Here is a 23,463-nt window from a genome sequence, read left to right on the forward strand (position 1 = left end):
CACACTCAACTAGAGGCATGGCCTCCTCATGGGCATGGACGTATGTTTTGCAGCAGGACGGTCCTCTCAAAACACATTCGCAAGGTTTTACAACCTAGAAGTAACGTCTCTTTTTTTTCACAGTTCTCTCTGTTTAGAGCACTTGCTATGCATTAGCCAAATATATACAGGTGCATCTCAATAAATTAGAATGTCGTGGAAAAGTTCATTTATTTCAGTAATTCAACTCAAATTGTGAAACTCGTGTATTAAATAAATTCAGTGCACACAGACTATAGTAGTTTAAGTCTTTGGTTCTTTTAATTGTGATGATTTTGGCTCACATTTAACAAAAACCCACCAATTCACTATCTCAAAAAATTTGAATATGATGACATGCCAATCAGCTAATCAACTCAAAACACCTGCAAAGGTTTCATGAGCCTTCAAAATGGTCTCTCAGTTTGGTTCACTAGGCTACACAATGATGGGGAAGACTGCTGATCTGACAGTTGTCCAGAAGACAATCATTGACACCCTTCACAAGGAGGGTAAGCCACAAACATTCATTGCCAAAGAAGCTGGATGTTCACAGAGTGCTGTATCCAAGAATGTTAACAGAAAGTTGAATGGAAGGAAAAAGTGTGGAAGAAAAAGATGCACAACCAACCGAGAGAACCACAGCCTTATGAGAATTGTCAAGCAAAATCGATTCAAGAATTTGGGTGAACTTCACAAGGAATGGACTGAGGCTGGGGTCAAGGCATCAAGAGCCACCACACACAGACGTGTCAAGGAATTTGGCTACAGTTGTTGTATTCCTCTTGTTAAGCCACTCCTGAACCACAGACAACGTCAGAGGCGTCTTACCTGGGCTAAGGAGAAGAAGAACTGGACTGTTGCCCAGTGGTCCAAAGTCCTCTTTTCAGATGAGAACAAGTTTTGTATTTCATTTGGAAACCAAGGTCCTAGAGTCTGGAGGAAGGGTGGAGAAGCTCATAGCCCAAGTTGCTTGAAGTCCAAGGTTAAGTTTCCACAGTCAGTGATGATTTGGGGTGCAATGTCATCTGCTGGTGTTGGTCCATTGTATTTTTTGAAAACCAAAGTCACTGCACCCGTTTACCAAGACATTTTGGAGCACTTCATGCTTCCTTCTGCTGACCAGCTTTTTAAAGATGCTGATTTCATTTTCCAGCAGGATTTGGCACCTGCCCACACTGCCAAAAGCACCAAAAGTTGGTTAAATGACCATGGTGTTGGTGTGCTTGACTGGCCAGCAAACTCACCAGACCTGAACCCCATAGAGAATCTATGGGGTATTGTCAAGAGGAAAATGAGAAACAAGAGACCAAAAAATGCAGATGAGCTGAAGGCCACTGTCAAAGAAACCTGGGCTTCCATACCACCTCAGCAGTGCCACAAACTGATCACCTCCATGCCACGCCGAATTGAGGCAGTAATTAAAGCAAAAGGAGCCCCTACCAAGTATTGAGTACATACACAGTAAATGAACATACTTTCCAGAAGGCCAACAATTCACTAAAAATGTTTTTTTTTATTGGTCTTATGATGTATTTTAATTTTGTGAGATAGTGAATTGGTGGGTTTTTGTTAAATGTGAGTCAAAATCATCACAATTAAAAGAACCAAAGACTTAAACTACTTCAGTCTGTGTGCATTGAATTTATTTAATACACGAGTTTCACAATTTGAGTTGAATTACTGAAATAAATGAACTTTTCCACGACATTCTAATTTATTGAGATGCACCTGTATATACTTATGCCCTTCCCTTTAAGTACGGGCTCCCCATCATTTGCAAAACCGCCTGCAGTCAGGCCGTTATAATTTACCATAAAGTTGCAAGCACTTTCATTATAAATATACTCCCTTCCCTACTGGGTTCATAAGGAGTTAATTCATACTATATGACTATAGTTCATATATTCATTATGAGTGCTCTCCTCCTGGCCATCATGAGAATCACTCACTGCGGCATGCTCATGTCGGTCGCTGTCCCACAAAACTGCGCCGCCATGTTTCCTCTCTGGGAAGTTATGTCGTGTAGTGCAACGTGAAGGGATTCTGTTCCCCATATGCGTAACTATGCAATGTCAAGTGTACTGAGTCGTAAGGGAACGTCTCAGTTACGTACGTAACCTCGGTTCCCTGAGACAAAGGGAACGAGACATTGTGAATGCTAGCCGCACTACAACACTACAAGGCATGAGCGATGCGCTCCTTGTTCTCAATCAGAAATTCTGAGGAAATGGTGTTTGTGCACCTGTTTTTATAAGGACAGTTTCGCGCCAAAACAGGTGGGGCTCAAACACCATAGCCAATATTAGAATATTGCCGTTATTGTAGAGAGGTTTCAACTAGGTATGAAGGCATTCCCATATGCGTTCCAAAGCTTAAGCTTCCTGTTTTTGGTGTAACATATTCACTGTCAGGGGTGATTGTGTACTGTAACGACCACAATGCAAGATTTAATTTAAGAAAAACAAATAAAATCGGACCAACGAATAAAAGTATTGCTCTATCATAGGAATTAGTGGGTGACTCTCAAAAGAGCCGTGTTGAGGAAAAACTATTTAATACAGATTGATTTGTCTTTTTAGGCTTTGCTGCTTTAGGTTTTGGCAGCCGTGGCCTTTTTGGGGCTCGATCTTGACTGCTTTCTTTGGGGCTGCTGGTTTCTTCACCTTCTTGGGGGATTTCTTGGTGGCAGGATTCTTAGCCGCTGCACTCTTGGGCTTGTTGGCAGCAGCGACTTTCTTGACTTTGATCGGGTTGCTTCTTCTTGAGTTTGAATGAACCGGAGGCACCGGTCCCTTTGGTCTGGACCAGTGTCACTTTATGGCACTTTTCCTCTGCACGTTATGGTTCGACTCGACTCGACTCTGTTCGCTTTACTTTTCTGAGCTTGCTTTTCCACTGCAGTTTAGTACAGCCTCAACGTGGGTGGGATTATAGGCTGATCGTCATAGTTGTGCCGCCTCTGCTGCTGTGACATCATCTTAAATGCGACACAAACACACAACAAAGGAGGATATCGAAGGAATGGTGTTCTTGATTCTCGGCATGTGGCTGTTTTTCACAGCAAGACGACAAACTTTGTTTCAAAAGAGGCTGATGGCAGCAAGATAAAATACCAATAAAAAAACAGGAGAGTTTGGGAAATCATACACCAAAGCGCAGACGAGGACATCACTGTGTTAGCTCAAATATGACTCATGAGGGTGAGCTAACCTGCCATCTGGCTTATAGCAATGATGCTGGTAGTGATGATTTTCTCTGACCAATCAGTGATCTGCAGGGTTTTGACGTCACATTTAGTATCGGCTCAGCTTGCTTGGAAACTCGACCGAGGTGGTACTAAAAAAGTACCAGGTACCAGGTACTATCCACAGTGGAAAACCCCCAAAAAGCAAGCAGAGTCAAGTCAAGCCGTACCGTGCAGTGCAGTGGAAAAGCCCCTTTAGTCACCAGACTCCTAACAGCGACCTTGATGCGCGAGTTGTTCTTCTCCACATTGTAGACACTGGCGGCGAGAGACACGTCGCTCCTCTTCTTTGAAGTGGATACAGCTGTGACGATGAGCTCACCGACACATGGACCCGTTTTCTTGTTTTAGCTGCAGATTTCTTCTTGGGCGCTTTGGCCAGTGCAGTTTCTGCAATCTCTCTGAACGGATCTGTGATCTGTCTTAAAAAATGTTCTGTGTACGGATTCAGAAGTGAAGGGTACTGCGCCCCTTAAACAACACCTGAGAACCGTATGGACTGAACCTGCTCTGCTCAGTGTCTGTGTGACCTCAGAAATATGTTGCGCTTGTGCTTTCTGTTCTCAGATTTGGAGCAAAACTAGAGAGGTCAAATAGTTTGGCGGGTTGAAAATATGGTGAATACGGAGTAGAAGGACTGAGTTGTATTTGTAGACTAAAATACGGGTAGAAGAAATTGGTTTATGTTGCTACTGCCATATCAAATCCACGGCCAGCATCAGCTGAATGATTGATGAAAGATTGAACGCCTCTGTTTATTCATCAATAATTTTGAAAATGATTTTAATGAAATGAACATTACTGAAGGACTTGTTGAGCATTTCATACAGTAATAAAACAATGACCCTGACTCGATGACCATGCACTACACAGACGGGCAGGGTTGGGGAGTAACGAAATACATGTAATGGGATTACGTATTTAAAATACAAAATATTAGTAACTGTATTCCACTACAGTTACAATTAAAATCATGGTATTTAGAATACAGTTACATTCAAAAAGTATTTTGATTACTGAAGAGATTACTTTGCATTTTATTGTCATTTGTTTCATTTAATATTTAGTCCTTTCAGATGGAAAACATTTATACATATAAATGATGTGATACAAAGTGTATTTGAACAGCGGTGAAACACTTTCTTATGATGTGTTACATTCATATGAGCAGACAGAGAAGTAAGTTTGAAGTAAATCTTCAAACTTTGTGTAATTTGTCATCTTTATGCTAAGCTAAAATGCTATTTCTAGCCATTTTACATGCACATGTTACCAGGCACGATCATAGTTTTTTATCAAGAAAATTCACATTGAATCATAATTTCTTTTTTTCTAGTAAGAGCTTTGATATTAGGGCAAAAATCATATTCTTGATAATAATTTTTGTATTGTTTTCCTGTAAAAATATCTAAAAATCCTTAAAACAAGATCAGTTTGATTCATCTTGTTTTAGAAACAACACTGCATAAGATATTTAGGTTTTTTAGAGAATGTATTTTTAACATGTGTATTTTGTCTTACTGTACTGACAGAGTTCTTATAGTCAAAACAAGTGAAAAAATCTACCAGTGCTGAAGAAGTAATTCAAAGTATTTAGAATACGTTACTGACCTTGAGTAATCTAACGGAATATGTTACAAATTACATTTTACAGCATGTATTCTGTAATCTGTAGTGGAATACATTTCAAAAGTAATCCTCCCAACCCTGCAGACGGGTTAATCGTTGTGCACCCTCTCTGTGTTTTCATGTCTCCTGCTGAATGCGTTTACATATGCTCACTCCCGAAAACCTCAATGGGGGAGAATACTGCGACTGCCCTAGTATGGTGTGTTTTATACTACATTAAAGGGATAGTTCACCTAAAAATGAAAAATCTCTCATCAATTACTGACCCTCATGCCATCCCAGATGTGTATGACTTCCTTTCTTCCGCAGAACACAAATGAAGAACTCCAGAAATCTCCAAAAATCACATATAGGTAGCATAAAAGTACTCCATAAGACTCCAGTGGTTAAATCCATGTTTTCAGAAGTGATATTACAGCTTTGGATGTGAAACAGATCAATATTTAAGTCTTTTTATTTTTTTATTTTTTTTGGCGATTCACATTCTTTGTGCATATCACACCTACTGGTTGGTCAAAGGTGGAGATTTATAGAAAAATATTCTAGCACAAAATAAAGCAACTCAAAAATGCAGACACTTTTAAATTAACTGAAATGCTTGTGAATATTATCCTGTCCTCTTCATCTTAACTCTTCCACAAATGAAATTTGTACTCATAAAACATGTATCGATTAGCAGAATTTAATAAGGAACAGCATTTTTATTTTTTAATTTTTTATTTTTTATTAATGCTTAAACAATACAAAAACAATACCAAATGATAATAATAAAACACAGGGGAATGAAAAACAAGGGGAATATAAATACAATAAATAGAAACTGAAAATACTGACCAATTTTAGAGAAGTCTTTAAGAATGGAACAGAGTTGCAAACATACAAACTCTTTCAAAGCTTTCTTGCTTTTTGCCAATCTAATCAATGCAATATAATGGTCAAAATATTTTATTACAAACAAGAAATAGAGGTCCATATCTTGAACACTTCGATCTATGAATATAGAACTTAGCAAGCAGCAGAACCAAATGTATTACATAAAATGGTCTTTTCTTTTTCAGAGTGTCTACTTGCACCCCAGTGTAAATAGCATCTGCCACACAGTGCAGTTATTTGCACCCCAATATTCTGGTGTAAACACAGAAATATACAACAAACTAAACAAGAGATTTTGCTGCTGTGGCATGGGGTGAAAAGACGATGGTTATTGTTGTCCTAGCGACCGCGGTTCGAAATCGCATTTTGTCCCACTCTTTATCCCATACAATTTCCTATTTCCACTCTCAATATTTCCTTTAATACTTCTTAACATAATAGATAAAAATGATGTAATGTTGATTTCATCACAGTGATTTGGTCATGGTGAATGTGGAGGAGTGCAGAGAAGGGTTTGATCCGGAGGCGGGGTCTGTCGATCACACTCGTTCCCGCGGCTCTGCATCGCTTGTGTCTAGATTGCATCACTGTGTTACTAACAGGGACTAAAAATGGTTCAAGGAACGAAAACTAAAAGTGGAAACGAACGAAATTTTTAGCAGAATGTAACCAAAAACCAGAACAAAGTGATTTTCAATTGTTCCGGTGTGAAAACGTTATTTATAAATGTTGGTAACCGGTTATAACCAGTTAATTTTGTTCCAGTATTTTTTTCATGAAACTAAAGGCAAAAGGGTTTATCACAGTAATTTTTTGGAACTACACCACTTCATGATGTCCGAGAAAATAAAACGTGCTTTGATCCTGAAGGAAACCACTGCATCACACATTTCTTTGCCTAATTGCCCATTTTGTGTGTCACATTCTGTGAACAAAGACCTTTTTAACAACTATGTAGAATTACTACATATACATGCATGGCTTATTGTGGCATGGGGGGCATGGTCATGTGAAGGTCTGCGGAAGAGGGAGAGCGGTAAGGCTCTTCACCTGGGACGTAATTATCACTAACACCTGTCTCTAATTATAGTGATGGCAGAGGGAGACCTGAAAAGGCATGCCAGAGCATCAGAGGGGGGAGAGGGACTGTCCGAGCTGCAACAGCTACGAAGAAGCGATTTGGCAACACTGGGCTGTGACTGTTTTTTTGATGGAAGGAAGTAGTGTAGTATCCGGAATTGATTCGGAGATGGAAGATGAAGTGTATGGCGGGGAATGTAGAGGTGGGAGAAATTTGAAATGGTCGGTGATGGAAAAATGAAAAAGGAAGAAGAGCAAATCAGATCTGGGAACAGATAGTGATAAGGAGCAGAGCTCTACAAGAATAAGGAAGGAAGAATATAAGGTACTGTTGAAGTTTGTGTCTGATGCTTTTTGTATAATCAATCCATTGAAAATTACCAAAGCTTTTATGGAATCGATTGGAAAGATTGACTGTGCGAAAAATTTGAGGGATGGTAAATTACTTATAACATGTAAGGATAGTAGTCAACAAAAGGCAGCGCTTGTAAGGTATAAATGGAGCTGTGGTTAAAGAGGTGAGATGGTTGAAGTGTATTAGGGACAAAGAAAGGGTTGACAGCCTTTCGGTTATGCTGCATTTTGAGGAAGATAAACTGCCAGAAAGAGTATGTATCAGATTTCTAAGCTATGCAGTTAGACCATATGTTCCGCCACCACTGAGGTGCTATAAATGTCAGAAATATGGACACATTGCTGCTGTATGTAGAGGGAAACAAAGATGTGCCAGATGTGGAAGAAATCATGAGTATGGTAAATGTGAACAAGATGTGAAGCCAAAGTGTTGTAATTGTGGTGGGGAGCACAGTGCAGGCTAATGGGGCTGCCAGTACAGGAAAGAAGCTGTGAAAGTTTGAGTGTGAGAGCGTCAGAAGGTCTGACTTATGCAGAGGCTCTCAAAAAGGTTCAGATGTTAAAACCTAAGAGTGACAACAGATTGGAATTGAGTCTTCCAGTTAACGAACCAGACCCTAGCAGAGTAAATATAAATGGAAAACTCATGGTAGTTGACAAGATTGCATTTGTTTCATTTTTGACTGAGGTAGTGAATTGCTCAGCGCAACTGAGAGTAGAACAGAGAGGATTAAAATTATTATTAGGGCAGCAGAAAAATATCTGGATGTTGAGGGGGTATCAGTAGAACAGATAAACGATAAATTAAAGATGCAAATGGAAAGTTCTCAGGCACCATGTGGTGGATCCTAATGGTGCTATTGATCTTGCAGTGGAATGCAAGGAGCTTAATTGCGAATGGTCAAGAATTTAACAAATGTATTGCAGATCAGAATAACAAGCCACATGCAATTTGTATTCAGGAAACTTGGCTTAAGCCTCATTTGGATTTTAAACTGCAGGGTTATAATAATGTGCGTAGGGACAGAAGAGTAGCAGGAGGAGTGGCTACATTTGTGATGGAAGGAATAAAATTTAGAACAGTAGAAGTAAGCAATGAATTTGAAGTAGCAGAAGTTGAGGTGTGGGTTGGGGATCAGAATTTAAGAATAATTCATTACTATAACCCATGTGAAAGGTTAAGAGTATGGTATGGAGATTTTAATGGGCATAGTACTTTATGGGGAAGTGAAAAAAAATGATTTTAATGGAAATATCATAGACGATATGTTAGATGGATGTGATATAGTTTCTGTAAATGATGGAAGGGCAACAAGAGTTGATTTAGCAAAAGGGAAGTTTTCTGCCTTAGATTTAACCATTGTTACTGGAAACCTGGCAAGGAGTGTGTGGGATACATTGGATCAAATTTTAATAGGTAGTGATCATTTTCCAATTACTTGCAAAATAGGAATTGATTTGGATGTGAATGTAGAGGAAAGAATGCCTAGATGGAAATTTAAGTCAACCGAATGGGATAAATTTAAGGAGCTTAGTGAGATCTTGATGAGAGAAATAGGAGAATCTGTAGAGGAGGTTGAAGAACTAAACAATATAATAAGTAATAGTCTTTGTAAGGCAGCAGGGGAAGTAATTTGTAAAGGTAAAATAAGTAGTAGGAAGGAGGCAGTCCCTTGGTGGAATGATGAGTGTAGCAAAGCAATAACACTTCGAAATAAAGCACTGAAAAAGATTAGGAAAACTTATGCCTTTGATGACTTTATTGAGTACAAGAGGAAACAAACAATAGTTAGGAAAGTAATTAAAGATGCAAAAAGAAATAATTGGAGACAATATTGTGAAAGTATATGCGAAGAAACCGAAATCAGATCAGTGTGGGGTATGATCAAGAAGATGATTGGGATACAAAGAAATAATAGCATTACGGTTATTATAAATGAAAATAAACCAGATGTTTTGGACATTGAAAAAGCTGAAGCTTTAGCCAAAGCTTTTGTAAAAGTGCATAATAATGATAATATTCCAGTCAATATGAGAAGGTATAGAGAGAGTTGTTTAAGAGACAATCCAGACTTATTATCTCATAGGGGACCTTCAGGAAGTTCATTAGATAATGAGTTTACCTTATACGAGCTAAAAAGGGCTATTATTGGAGCTAAGTAAACTTCTCAAGGGAAGGACGATGTGTGCTATGAAATGGTAAAACACCTTTCAGATACATCGATATACATATTGCTATGCCTCTTTAATAAGATCTGAGAAAAAGGGATTCTACCCACTAATTGGAAACATGGGATGTTTATCCCAGTTGCAAAACCAGGAAAGGGCCGTTCAGTAGTGTCTAGTTATAGGCCCATTGCCGTAATGTCTAATCTGTGCAAAATTATGGAGAGAATGGTTATTTTTAGATTAAATCATGTACTGGAAAGCAAAGGATATTTTTCTCCTTTCCAGAGTGGGTTTCGGAAAGGTCAGAACACTATGGGTGCGGTTTTATGTTTAGAGTCTGACATCAGGAAGGCTCAAGTTAACAAGGAAGTTTTAGTAGGGGTATTTCTCGACGTGGAGAAAGCCTACGATATGATATAGAAAGAGGGGCTTCTAATTAAACTGGATAAGATGGGTATTGGAGGGAGAATGTTTAACTGGTTTCATAGTTTCCTTTTTGACAGATCTATTCAAGTCAGGGTGGGATCATCATATTCCAAAACATATTATATTGAAAATGGTACTCCTCAAGGTAGTGTGTGTAGCCCCATCCTATTTAATGTAATGATTAATGACATCTTTTCCCAGGTTGGTGCAGGAGTTGAAAAGTCTGATGATGGAGCACTGTGGAAGAGAGGGACGAATGTTTCGTATGTGGCTAAAAGTATGCAGAGTGCAATTAATGAGGTGGAAAAATGGACTGATAAATGGGGAGTTCGTTTATCAGTGTCGAAAACACAGGTTATTTGTTTTTCAAAAAAGAGAAAATGTCCTAGTGTAAGATTACAGCTATATGGCAAACCTTTAGAACAAGTGAATGTGATAAGATATCTGGGGGTATGGCTAGACACAAAACTGACATTTGCAATTCACATACAAAAAATAGTTGATAAATGCAAAAAAGTTTTAAATATCTTAAGATGTTTAGCTGGGGTGCACTGGGGTGCCAGGTGTCACTCATTGAAGAGAATATACTGTGCATTAATTAGGTCAACTATAGATTATGGATGTATAGCATATGGGTCTGCGTCTAAAACTTTGCTGCAGAAAGTAGAAATAATTCAGTCACAGGCATAACGTATATGTTGTGGTGCTCTCAGATCTTCTCCTATTCCTGCCTTACAGGTAGAAATGAGTGAACTGCCTCTTGATATTAGAAAACAAAAATTCATTTTGACTTACTGGATAACAGTAAAGGGACACTATGAAACTCATCCAAGTAAAAAAGTATTGGTAAAATGCTGGGAATATTAGTCAGCCAAGTTAAAAAGTTTTGGATGGATTGCAGTAGAAGAAGCCCAATCATGTGGAATAATAAATGTAGAAGTGAGCAGTAGTAGTGTCACCTATTTCAACTTCGCTATTCCCTTTACCATTAGTAGATCTTAATCTGCAAGAAATGATTAATGATAAAAATAGAGTAATAGCAAAGGATGCAATGGTTAAACAGTATCTAGAGCAGAATTACTACTCAATGCTTACAATTTTCACTGATGGTTCTAAAGATCCTGAAGCAGGTCGAGCTTCAGCAGCTGTATATGTCCCACATTTTCAAGTTAAAATTGGTAAAAGAGTATCTGACCAAGTTGGAGTTTATTCAACAGAGATGGTAGCAATATTATTAGCTATCAGGTGGATGGAGGACAATCGGCCAATGAATGCAGTGATATGCTAAGATTCATTCTCTGCTTTATCAAGCCTTATTAGCGGGAGATCCTCAAGACAAGACATTTTATATGAAATTATTTTAAGTATGTATAGAGTAAATAAGTTAGGAATTAAGATGTGTTTCCTGTGGGTTCCAGCACATGTGGGAGTGGATGGAAATGAGGAAGTTGATCATTTAGCAAAGCAGGCGCTGAAATTATCACATATAGAAATGAATATCCCACTAAGTAAAGAAGTTAAGGCCAAAATCAGAACAGCTATAAAAGGGAAATGGCAAGAACTTTGGAATGAGGAGGGAAGAGGAAGACATCTTTATCATATTCAAAATCAAGTAAGAGGTGAAAGAGGGAATTTTGGTAGTAGAAGAGATGACACAATCATTACCAGTGTTGGGCCTCATGTATTCAGATAGAAGACAAAGGCAGGCCTAACACAGTCGTAAAAACATAACTCAAGCCCCCACATTCCAAGTCGTAAATCTTACCGATAAAAATCGCGCCAAAATCAAACAAAGGGAGTCCAAAACAGACTACAAATCCATGAAGCCTTGCTCACTAAAGGATCGAACTCTCAACTCCTATTGGATGAGGCACACAACAGAACGTCCCTCAAACATGACATCATCAGGAGTTGAAATACCTCTGAAATGCTCCCAGAATTCGCTTCCAGTGACTTTGTGTGCAGCGTGTGGACGCAGCTCTTTGCTGCTCTCAGGTGCAACCTCATGGCACAAGGAAATAACGTCCGACTTGAAACTGTGGCCATACAATCTCCATCTCGCTGGACGAGTTGAGATTACTCTGTGTTCAACCAAACACTCTAACGGATCCGAAGGAGTCCGCCGAGCAACTCGCATCTTCATCCGTTTGCCTGCAGAAGTGAAGAGATTAAAGATTTCTCTTCCATCTTCAATCAAGTCGACATTTCTGAGTTCTCCGCCAGCCCGCCGAGAATCAACAGCCGTACCGCCCGCCGACAGAGCGAGGAAACGGCCTCCTGTCATCACATGAGCCTCAAGGAACCGGGTCAGAGTTAAAGGACGGAGGAAAACACATTCTACCTGTGTCCTCATGCGATTCAAGTAAGAGGTTTACGTCTGGGCAGAGATAGAATATTATAGTGTGTTATTCTTGTGTTTCAAGGTTTTTGCTTGTACAGTTTACGGACCATCATGTCCGCTCATTATTAATGCTCAGGGTATTAATTATCACGAATTTGTTTTGCTGTATTGTGGTCCAACCAAATTGGATTGTTGTGCAATTTCGCCATCGCAGGTGAGACAGCAACTGAGTTCATCCATTAAAGAATCAAATAACGGACTTTTACGAGCCGTCCACCGCGTCTCTGAGTGATAAACACAGCTGCTTTCTCTCCCACTATCGCGAAATCGGCTTTAGGGCTGTCACTTAATCATCTCTCTCTCTCTCGTACTAACCACACACCCACCCATACACACACACACACACACACACACACACCTTATGTGTTATAGGATTATTTTATTTCCATATCTAATCATATCACTGTTTAGTTTGTAGTTGTAAGTCGGAAGTTTATTGACTGCATTGTATTAATTATTAATTGATATTACTGCATAAATAAACTTTGTTTATATTACAAAGAGAAGTGTTTTGGTCTGTTTTGCATACGCCTGTGTCATGCTGACGGGATGTCAGTGCTCCGATTCAAACCTTCATTCATTGTTTTTTCCCCGAAAATTGATATTCTTTGGATGTCGATTTTTCCTAAGAAAACAATCTAATATTGAGACTGTTTTACTATTTGGTTATTAGTCCCTGATTCCAGGGTGGTGCCCTGTCAATGTTAATCCTTATTAATATTCTATTGATTTTTGATAATTGATAATTATCTTTGATGGTTGTTGAATTTGAATGATCAATAAGCTAGTGTTAATTTTAATTAATGTTTCATCAATGTTAACAGTTAACGATTATCTTTGATAATTGTTGATTTTAAAGGATTAAAAAAGCTAACATTGATTCTCATCAAAGTTCTATTGATTTTAATAATTAATAATTATCTTTGATAATTATTAATTATTGCTAATAACCAAACTTGCTCCTAAACGTAGCACACTACATTTACTGGAGCCCCATATGAGGTTTTAATGAGTTAGATTCAATTGATTAATTTAAATATTACTTAATAACTACAGAAATAATTATTCATTATTTCTGATAGTAACACTGATCTAAACAACCAGTAAAGCCCTACACCAGACTTCGCCTTGGGCACACAGCTCTAAATTATTCCCTATATAGAATGAACAAACATGAGTCTGGGAATTGTAGATTATGTGGATCAGCAGAAACTGTAGAGCATGTACTAATATATTGTACTGCTTATGAAAATGAAAGAGTATTTCTGTTGGAAGAAAAAAGAGAAATGGGGATAGGAAATCTTACACTTAAAACACTGCTGCATAATAGCTTGAATCATCATAAAATATATAATGCATTAATGAGATACTTAAGAAAGGTAGAACTGTTTAATAGGATTTAGAAGGTAATAGAATTTGTTTTTTTTTTTACATTTATTTATTTCCCATTCCATCAGTGGTCCACACTCCAGCCCAGTAGGTGCCTGCATCTATCGTTTGTTTGCCAACCACCATAAAACGCCAAAGGAAGAAGAAGAAGAAAAAGAAGAAGAAGAGGGGGGGGGGGGGGGACCAGAGCCTGACGCTATTGTGTGTTGCAAACAAGAGCCCTTTTTATTTAAGTTTCACTAGACTGCATGAGAACAATAGAGCACTCACCTTTGAATGTTCTCTGTCTCCTGACTCCTCCTTTGCCCAGAACTTAGAACTTGTTACACTTATCTAGACACAAGGAAAACATTATTAGAGGTAAAAAAGTACATTTCTCAGTTGTGTTCAAGTCTTCAGTGAATTATTGTTAGATATGATGCATTAATACAGATTTGATGCTGGGTTTTGACTCAGAAGCAGATCTGTAACTAAAATTATACTTATTGGTTAATTAACTGCTTGTTTTGATTATTATGCGGAGAAAACACCACACAGGGGGGAAAGCTTATTTTCGCTTATTTTGGTGAGTCAAGTGGCATATTTTGGGCTTGTTTTTCCAGACCATGTTGCTTGTTTCTCTTCTGAGATCTGGCAACACTGCAATTGGTATTTCACCCACCCCTTAGCGTAGCGTACTGTCATTTTTAAAAGAACGTTATTAACCATTCTTTTAGTTTGTTCTAACTGGTAACTTTCTGGAAAGGAGGTTGCGGAACTCCTGAACCGGAACGAAAAATAAAGTTTTTGCTCAGAATGTTCCGAAATGAAAAACATTTAGATTTAGTCCCTGATTACTAATACTGCAGTAAACATTTTTTATTTATTTATTTTCTTTGGCAAAAAACATAGTTTTAATACAATGAATCATGGTGTTAATACAGTAATATGGTGGTAATATAGTAACTATGGTTAATTTTGTGGTTACTGTAAATAAAATAAAAAAAATTAAAATACCATGGTGAAACTATGGTTACTGTAGTAAAACAAGGTAATTTTTTCTAAGGTAAGGTTAAAGTGCACCTATTATGATTTTTAAACGTGCCTAATTTTGTTTTAAAGGTCTCGTACATTAGATTTACAAGCATCCAAGGTCAAAAAACACTTTAATTTGCTCATAATTTAAATTACATCATTACCTTTTTTCCCAGTGTCAAAAACGACTCCTTCAGTGATCCGTTCTAAAGGATTCATTCTAAATACTCTGCTCTGATTGGTCAGATGTCCCAGTCTGTTGGGATTGGTCTACCGTTTACAGCACGTGTCGGAAAGGAAACGCCCACTACCATATCCGAGTTTCAGCTCCATCTGAAAAAATGTCTGTTTTACCTTACCAATTTGAGCCTGAGTCCGATAGTGATACATCGGAAGATCAAGCCGAACCACCATCGCAAGCACGACGAGAACAGGACATTTCTCAGTGGTAAGTTTATATGTAGTTTGACAATAACGTGAGTTAGCTGGTTAGCAGAGGCTAACAGCTAACAGGCTAACAGCCTGCACTGGCTGTACATGTAAACAGACCAGAGGCGGGTTTTTTGTTACCAAATTACGCAGGTAGTACAGGAAGTAAGTCTGGAATTACTAATGCTCGTTTCAGGTGTTCAGAATCGGTTCTTTCTTTTGGGTGTCAATAAATCCATATTTCGTGCACTTTGATTTTTGAAACTTTGCAGACTTTTTTACATTCACACTACATGAAAGGTAATATTTGAAAAACCATAATAGATGCACTTTAAGGTTAGGTTTAGGGGTAGAGGTTAATGTAGTATGTCTGTGGGACTCAATAAACACACTGCAGTGATGCCCATACTGTATATTAGTATTTAAATATGGGTGCAATTAGTATCTACCATTATTTGCACCAGGGTGCAAATAGAATGTGGATTTTTTTTTTTTTTTTTTTTGGTAGTCATAGTCAAAATGACGTATCACATCCTTCCAAAATAATGCTAATGTTAAAGACAGTCTAACACAAAAGGTTTGAATAAATAAAAGTATTAATTTTACCAATAAAATTATTATTAATGCTTCAATAAATATATGCAAGTTCGTGCTCAACACTCTGATCTCTTTTAGATCAAAGCTGGTTAAAGGCTCTTTATCCAGGTACATGGGTTGCTCCTAAAAGGGTGGGTAGCTGAAAGCCTTAGAAGATGCTTTATTTGGAGCTGGTGTACTTTGTGTACAAAGGTAACGGCCTTTGTGCCCTCAGACACAGCGTGTTTGGCCAGTTCACCGGGCAGCAGCAGACGCATGGCGGTCTGGATCTCTCTCAGTGAGATGGTGGATCGCTTGTTGTAGTGAGCGAGACGAGACGCTTCACCGGCGATGTGCTCAAAGATGTAGTTTACGAAAGAATTCATGATGCCCATGGCTTTGGAAGAAATGCCAGTGTCGGGATGAACCTGCTTCAGGACTTTTTACACGTAGATAACGTAGCTCTCCTTCCTGGACCTCCTGCGCTTCTTTCCACCCTTACCGGCGGTCTTGTTGGCAGCCTTCTTGGATCCCTTCTTTGTTGCGGACTAGGCTGGCTCAGACATGATGCCTAGAGTCATTTAGAGTCACCTACAGTGCCCTCATTTAGCTGGTGGTCAGGTGATTCAATGAAAAGATGTATCTTTCTGATGCTCAGCCTCCTCTACTCCATCAGAAGCTGTATATGGTCCATCTCTAAATTACATTTTTGTTCTGCATTTCAATAGGGACCTTTACAGCTTCCTATTAACAAGGAAGAGATGAGTTACTTTTCCCTAAAGCTGAGATCATGAACATCTATAATGTATAATCAGACACATGATCTTCAATTAAAACAACATTTCATTCAGTACCAAGCTGTTGGAGGCAGATGGACCCTACTGTACATGAGACAGCACAGCCATTGCCTTTTAGGGGACAAGACAACAAGTTTTAATGCCACATCAAATAAGCAAAGAACACAATGGACATGACACTCCTATCATTGTCCACCTCTGTTACAGCAGATCTTCATCTTATAATGCACATGAATAATCATGTGTGGCCTTCTGAAAAACATTACATTAAATCTATGGAAAATTATGGCAACTGTGGGAGATCCTACAATTGAAAGAGGGTCTATTAATACCACTGTGGCAGCTGGGGCGTGGTCAAGCGTCCGTCCGGAGAGAGAGAAAGCAGTAAGGGCACTTGCACCTGAGTTAAATTATGTCTAACACCTGTCTCTAATTACAGTGAGCATGAGGAGAGTTGCATAAAAGAGCCACACCACCAGCAGACAAGAGAGAGAGCCTGGGTCCCCAAAGTTATTATTGTGAAGCTGATTATTATTGTGACGCTGAAGAGACTATTATTGTGAAGCTGAAGAGATTATTATTGTGAAGCTAAGAATATATTATTGTGAAGCTGAAGAGATCAGTGTGGTCATTAAAAGCCTTACCTGTGAGTGGAGCAACCTGCCTCCCATGTCCTCCTTATCGACCGTCCTTACACTGGTTAGTTCCCGCCTCACCCATCCACTGATTTTGGGGATGGATTGGCCTGATTTTAGAAATTTATGGAAGGGAATTTGTGCGGATGGGTCCTGCACTAAATTAGGGAGATGTGAAATGTGCGATACTCTGGCAGGGGAGGCGGAGCCGGGGCCGTCCTCGACAGCTCCACGTCATAATGACGAGAGAGGGGGAGAGGCTGTAGCCCCTCCCCTTCTCAGGGAATTCCCTCCTTTGGAGCAGTCGCGAGACAAAACCCTCAAATACGCCTTCGACCAAGTGAGAGTCATCGATGGTCAATGACTCCAGCCGGACATCGCCCTTTCATATCCCTGTTTTGCAATTATAAATGAGCGGTTGTATACAGGTGCATCTCAATAAATTAGAATGTCGTGGAAAAGTTCATTTATTTCAGTAATTCAACTCAAATTGTGAAACTCGTGTATTAAATTCAATGCACACAGACTGAAGTAGTCTTTGGTTCTTTTAATTGTGATGATTTTGGCTCACATTTAACAAAAACCCACCAATTCACTATCTCAAAAAATTAGAATATGGTGACATGCCAATCAGCTAATCAACTCAAAACACCTGCAAAGTTTTCCTGAGCCTTCAAAATGGTCTCTCAGTTTGGTTCACTAGGCTACACAATCATGGGGAAGACTGCTGATCTGACAGTTGTCCAGAAGACAATCATTGACACCCTTCACAAGGAGGGTAAGCCACAAACATTAATTGCCAAAGAAGCTGGCTGTTCACAGAGTGCTGTATCCAAGCATGTTAACAGAAAGTTGAGTGGAAGGAAAAAGTGTGGAAGAAAAAGATGCACAACCAACCAAGAGAACCACAGCCTTATGATTGTCAAGCAAAATCGATTCAAGAATTTGGGTGAACTTCACAAGGAATGGACTGAGGCTGGGGTCAAGGCATCAAGAGCCACCACACACAGACGTGTCAAGGAATTTGGCTACAGTTGTCGTATTCCTCTTGATAAGCCACTCCGGAACCACAGACAACGTCAGAGGCGTCTTACCTGGGCTAAGGAGAAGAAGAACTGGACTGTTGCCCAGTGTTCCAAAGTCCTCTTTTCAGATGAGAGCAAGTTTTGTATTTCATTTGGAAACCAAGGTCCTAGAGTCTGGAGGAAGGGTGGAGAAGCTCATAGCCCAAGTTGCTTGAAGTCCAGTGTTAAGTTTCCACAGTCTGTGATGATTTGAGGTGCAATGTCATCTGCTGGTGTTGGTCCATTGTGTTTTTTGAAAAGCAAAGTCACTGCACCCGTTTACCAAGAAATTTTGGAGCACTTCATGCTTCCTTCTGCTGACCAGCTTTTTAAAGATGCTGATTTCATTTTCTAGCAGGATTTGGCACCTACCCACACTGCCAAAATGACCATGGTGTTGGTGTGCTTGACTGGCCAGCAAACTCATCAGACCTGAACCCCATAGAGAATCTATGAGAAAATGAGAAACAAGAGACCAAAAAATGCAGATGAGCTGAAGGCCACTGTCAAAGAAACCTGGGCTTCCATACCACCTCAGCAGTGCCACAAACTGATCACCTCCATGCCATGCCGACTTGAGGCAGTAATTAAAGCAAAAGGAGCCCCTACCAAGTATTGAGTACATATACAGTAAATGAACATATTTCCCAGAAGGCCAACAGTTCACTAAAAATGTTTTTTTTATTGGTCTTATGATGTATTCTAATTTTTTGAGATAGTGAATTGGTGGGTTTTTGTTAAATGTGAGCCAAAATCATCACAATTAAAAGAACCAAAGACTTAAACTACTTCAGTCTGTGTGCACTGAATTTATTTAATACACGAGTTTCACAATTTGAGTTGAATTACTGAAATAAATGAACTTTTCCACGACATTCTAATTTATTGAGATGCACCTGTAGAGTGATGCAGGACGCTCAGACAAAAGAAGATACAACCCAGCTTTTGATACCATGGAGCCGTCGGGAAGTGGTATTCCAAGCGGCTCATTATAATCCCATGGTGGGTCACTTAGGAGAAATGAAAACACTGAACCGTCTAATAGCCCGTTTCTATTGGCCGGGCATTGGCGGCGATGTCCGCAGGTGGTGTGCGGCATGCCGCGAATGTCAGCTGGTTAATCCACCTGCCACCCCAAAAGCGCCATTGCGCCCTCTTCCGTTGATCGAGGTTCCCTTTGAAAGAATTGGAATGGACCTCATCGGGCCATTAGAGCGGTCATTACGCGGACATCGCTTTGTATTGGTCCTAGTGGACTATGCAATGCGATATCTGGAAGCAGTGCCTCATCGCAACATCTCAGCACGCAGTGTTGTGGAGGCACTCTTCAAAATAATCTCCCGGGTGGGGATTCCGAATGAAATCCTCACCAATCAGGGCACAACATTTATGTCACGGACACTACGCGAGCTGTACAAATTATTGGGCATTAAATCGATTCACACCAGCATGTACCATCCACAAACAGATGGCCTGGTGGAATGATTTAATAAAACCCTTAAAAACATGATTCGTAAGTTCGTGCACAACGATGCTAGAAATTGGGATAAATGGCTTGACCCTCTGTTATTTGCAGTACGAGAGGTCCCGCAAGCCTCCACTGACTTCATTTGAGCTGCTGTATGGGTGACGCCCACGCAGTGTGCTTGATGTATTGCGAGAAGCCTGGGAGGAGGGACCTTCAAATAATAAGAATGAAATTCAATACGTTCTTGATCTTAGAGCAAAACTCCACACTTTGGGACAACTAACACAGGAGAATTTGCTCCAAGCTCAAGAACGACAGCGCCGACTGTATGACAGGGGAACTCAGCTAAGGGAATTTACACCGGGAGATAAAGTGCTTGTATTGCTTCCCACATCGAGCTTTAAATTACTCGCCAAGTGGCAAGGACCCTTTGAGGTCACATGGCGAGTGGGGGATCTCGATTATGAGGTTAAACGAACCGATAGAGGGGGCGCACGTCAAATATACCACCTCAACCTCCTGAAATTGTGGAGGGAGGCAGTCCCTGTGATGCTTGCTACGGTAGTTCCGGAGAGGGCGGAGCTCGGACCTGAGGTGAATTCAAAACATAAACAGTTCACGCACTTGCGGAGACCACCTCTCACCGAGTCAACTCGCGGAGGTTGCCAGGTTGCAACAGGAGTTTGCGGATATGTTCTCCCCTCTACCGGGTCATACGAACCTCATTCAGCACCACATTGAGACCGAGCCGGGGGTCGTGGTACGTAGCCGCCCCTACTGATTACCTGAGCACAAAAAGAAAATAGTTCGGGAAGAATTGGATGCAATGCTCGATATGGGGGTAATAGAATAATCCCACAGCGTTTGGTCCAGCCCAGTTGTTCTATTGCCTGAAAGCGACGGATCTGTACGGTTCTGTGTGGATTATAGAAAAGTTAACGCAGTGTCTAAATTTGATGAGTATCCAATGCCTCGCGTTGATGAGTTGCTCGATCGGTTGGGCACTGCTCGATTTTATTCGACATTGGATTTGATGAAGGGTTATTGGCAGATCCCCTTGACACCAATTTCCCATGAAAAAATGCCTTCTCCACACCGTTTGGATTACACCAGTTTGTGACACTTCCGTTCAGTTTGTTTGGAGCCCCGGCTACGTTTCAGCGTCTCATGGACCGAATCCTCAGACCGCATTCAGCTTACGCCGCTGCCTATTTAGATGACATCATCATTTACAGCAATGATTGGCAGCGGCACATCTAACATCTGAGGGCGGTTCTGAGATCGCTGCGCTGAGCGGGACTCACAGCAAACCCAAAGAAGTGCATGATTGGGCGGGTGGAGGTACGGTATCTGGGGTTCCACTTGGGCCATGGGCAGGTGCGTCCCCAAATTTATAAGACAGCAGCGATTGCGACCTGCCCGAGGCACAAGACCAAAAAGGGGTGAGACATTTCCTGGGGCTGGCTGGCTATTATAGAAGATTCGTACCTAACTATTTGGACGTCACCAGACCACTGACTGATCTCACTAAAAAGGGAGCTCCAGACCCGGTCCAGTGGACGGAGCAGTGCCAGCAGGCGTTCATGCAAGTTAAAGCCGCACTTTGCGGGGGGCCGCTTTTACATTCACCCGATTTCTCTCTCCCTTTTGTTTTACAGACGGACGCTTCAGACAGAGGGCTGGGGGCCGTACTCTCGCAGGTGGTGGAGGGGGAGGAGCGCCCGGCAAGCTCTCATTGAGGGAAACTAAGTACAGCACCGTAGAAAAAGAATGTCTTGCCATCAAGTGGGCGATCCTCACCCTCCGATACTACTTGTTGGGGCGGGCCTTCACCCTCTGTTCGGATCACGCCCCACTCCAATGGCTGCACCACATGAAAGACACCAACGCGCGGATCACCCGTTGATATCTGGCTCTTCAGCCATTTAAATTCAAGGTGGTCCACAGACCGGGAGCGCAGATGGCTGCCGCCGATTTCATTTCGAGAAACGAGTCGGGTGGTGGGGATATGTGGCAGCGGGGGCGTGGTCAAGTGTCCGTCCGGAGAGAGAGAAAGCGGTAAGGGCGCTTGCACCTGAGCTAAATTATGTCTAACACCTGTCTCTAATTACAGTGAGCACGGGGAGAGTGGCATAAAAGAGCCACACCACCAGCAGACAAGAGAGAGAGCCTGGGTCCCCAAAGTTATTATTGTGAAGCTGATTATTATTGTGACGCTGAAGAGACTATTATTGTGAAGCTGAAGAGATTATTATTGTGAAGCTAAGAATTTATTATTGTGAAGCTGAAGAGATCAGTGTGGTCATTAAAAGCCTTACCTGTGAGTGGAGCAACCTGCCTCCCGTGTCCTCCTTATCGACCGTCCTTACAGACACCATCAGCAACTGTGGGAAATTAAAGGTGATATGATTCTAAGTTTTTAGAAACTCCAACTTGGTACATCAATTGGTATTAAAAATAAATACATTCAGCTCACATGACATACAGTAAAATAAAATTAGCATGCACAGAACATGGTAATTACGAGTAAAATGAATCTTAAAATAAAATATATAATAAAGCTATATAGCCTATTATCATAATATTAATAGAATATGAATGTTAATACTTATAATGACGTTCAATACAAACAAATATCATAAAGGTCGACCTATTAAAAATTAATGTAGGCGAGAGAGGTCTAATATTAATGTTGAATTAAGCATTTACATGTACAGTAAATCTTTATAGTTTAATTCATTTAAAAATTCACGCAACGATTCAGTATACTTTCCATCAAGCAAACTCTCAGTCCTAAACCGATGCAGTTCCTATCGCTATTACGAGTGAAGATGAAATAATGCAGTCATTAAAACTTCATGTTTTAAGTCACTGAAATATAACATGCATTTCCTCTTAGCGTCTGTTTCCATAATGACTTCAGAATTCGGCGATCTGCTGACCTTTCTGAGTTCACTGTGAACGCGCACAAACTCGTTTCAAACTCACGGTTGGGTGAACTAATCCCACGCAGGTGTTCTGGAACCCACATACCACGAGTAAGCAAGTTTTGGGTTAATCAACCGAGAGTTCAGGGTTTATGTCACGGTAAGTTAACCTTGCTTTCTGGAATACCCCTCTGAAGATTTCTGTTGCTCCCCTTTTCATTATTTTGTAAATAAACAAAATATACCTTTTGATAACTGTTTTAGTCATTTATATCAAGCGGGAGACAGGACTCCAGGACTTATTTTATTTTCTTAAGAATCCCTTCTCTTTTGGTTACGGTTTCTCCACAACCTAGACTGGGGATTTAATCATAACTAGAAACAGATCAATATTTAAGTCTTTTTATATATATATATATATATATATATATATATATATATATATATATATATATATATATATATATATATATCACTCCTGAAAGCATGTATTTAACCAATGGAGTCTTTTGGATTACTTTTATGCAGTTCAAAGTTCTGAACCCTGTTGACTTGCATTGTATGGACCAACAGAACTGAGATATTCTTCAAAAATCTTTGTTTTTGTTCTGCAGAAGGGGAAAAAATTTATACACATCTGGGATGTCATGAGGGTGAGTAAATGAGATAATTTTCATTTTTGGGTGAACTATCCCTTTAAAACAAATACTGCACATTCCATCCCCTACACATTATGCTCATGTAATCTCATTTAATTTAATTTTGAATACAGAATAGTTTCAAATAATACTATTTAATAATAATTAAATTTGTTAATGGTCGTATCATTATGTGATCATGTGTTGATATACACACTGTATCCTAATAGACCTTTTTGGTGTTTGTAAACAGCGATGACATTATTTGTGGGCGGAGCCTAACTGGTGGCAGAAAGTGACAGTTCTGCAGTAGCGGTGTCAGATGTGAG

The 23,463-nt window shown here is 40.0% G+C and overlaps 1 pseudogene; it reads right to left on the reverse strand.

Moving 5' to 3' along the window:
* Window positions 1–15,786: 15,786 nt before the first annotated feature.
* LOC127437262 (histone H2B-like) lies at window positions 15,787–16,171 on the reverse strand (annotated as a pseudogene).
* Between the last annotated feature and the right edge of the window lie 7,292 nt (window positions 16,172–23,463).

The sequence above is a fragment of the Myxocyprinus asiaticus genome, chromosome 48, assembly GCF_019703515.2.
Source record: "Myxocyprinus asiaticus isolate MX2 ecotype Aquarium Trade chromosome 48, UBuf_Myxa_2, whole genome shotgun sequence".
NCBI classification, from domain to species: domain Eukaryota; kingdom Metazoa; phylum Chordata; class Actinopteri; order Cypriniformes; family Catostomidae; genus Myxocyprinus; species Myxocyprinus asiaticus.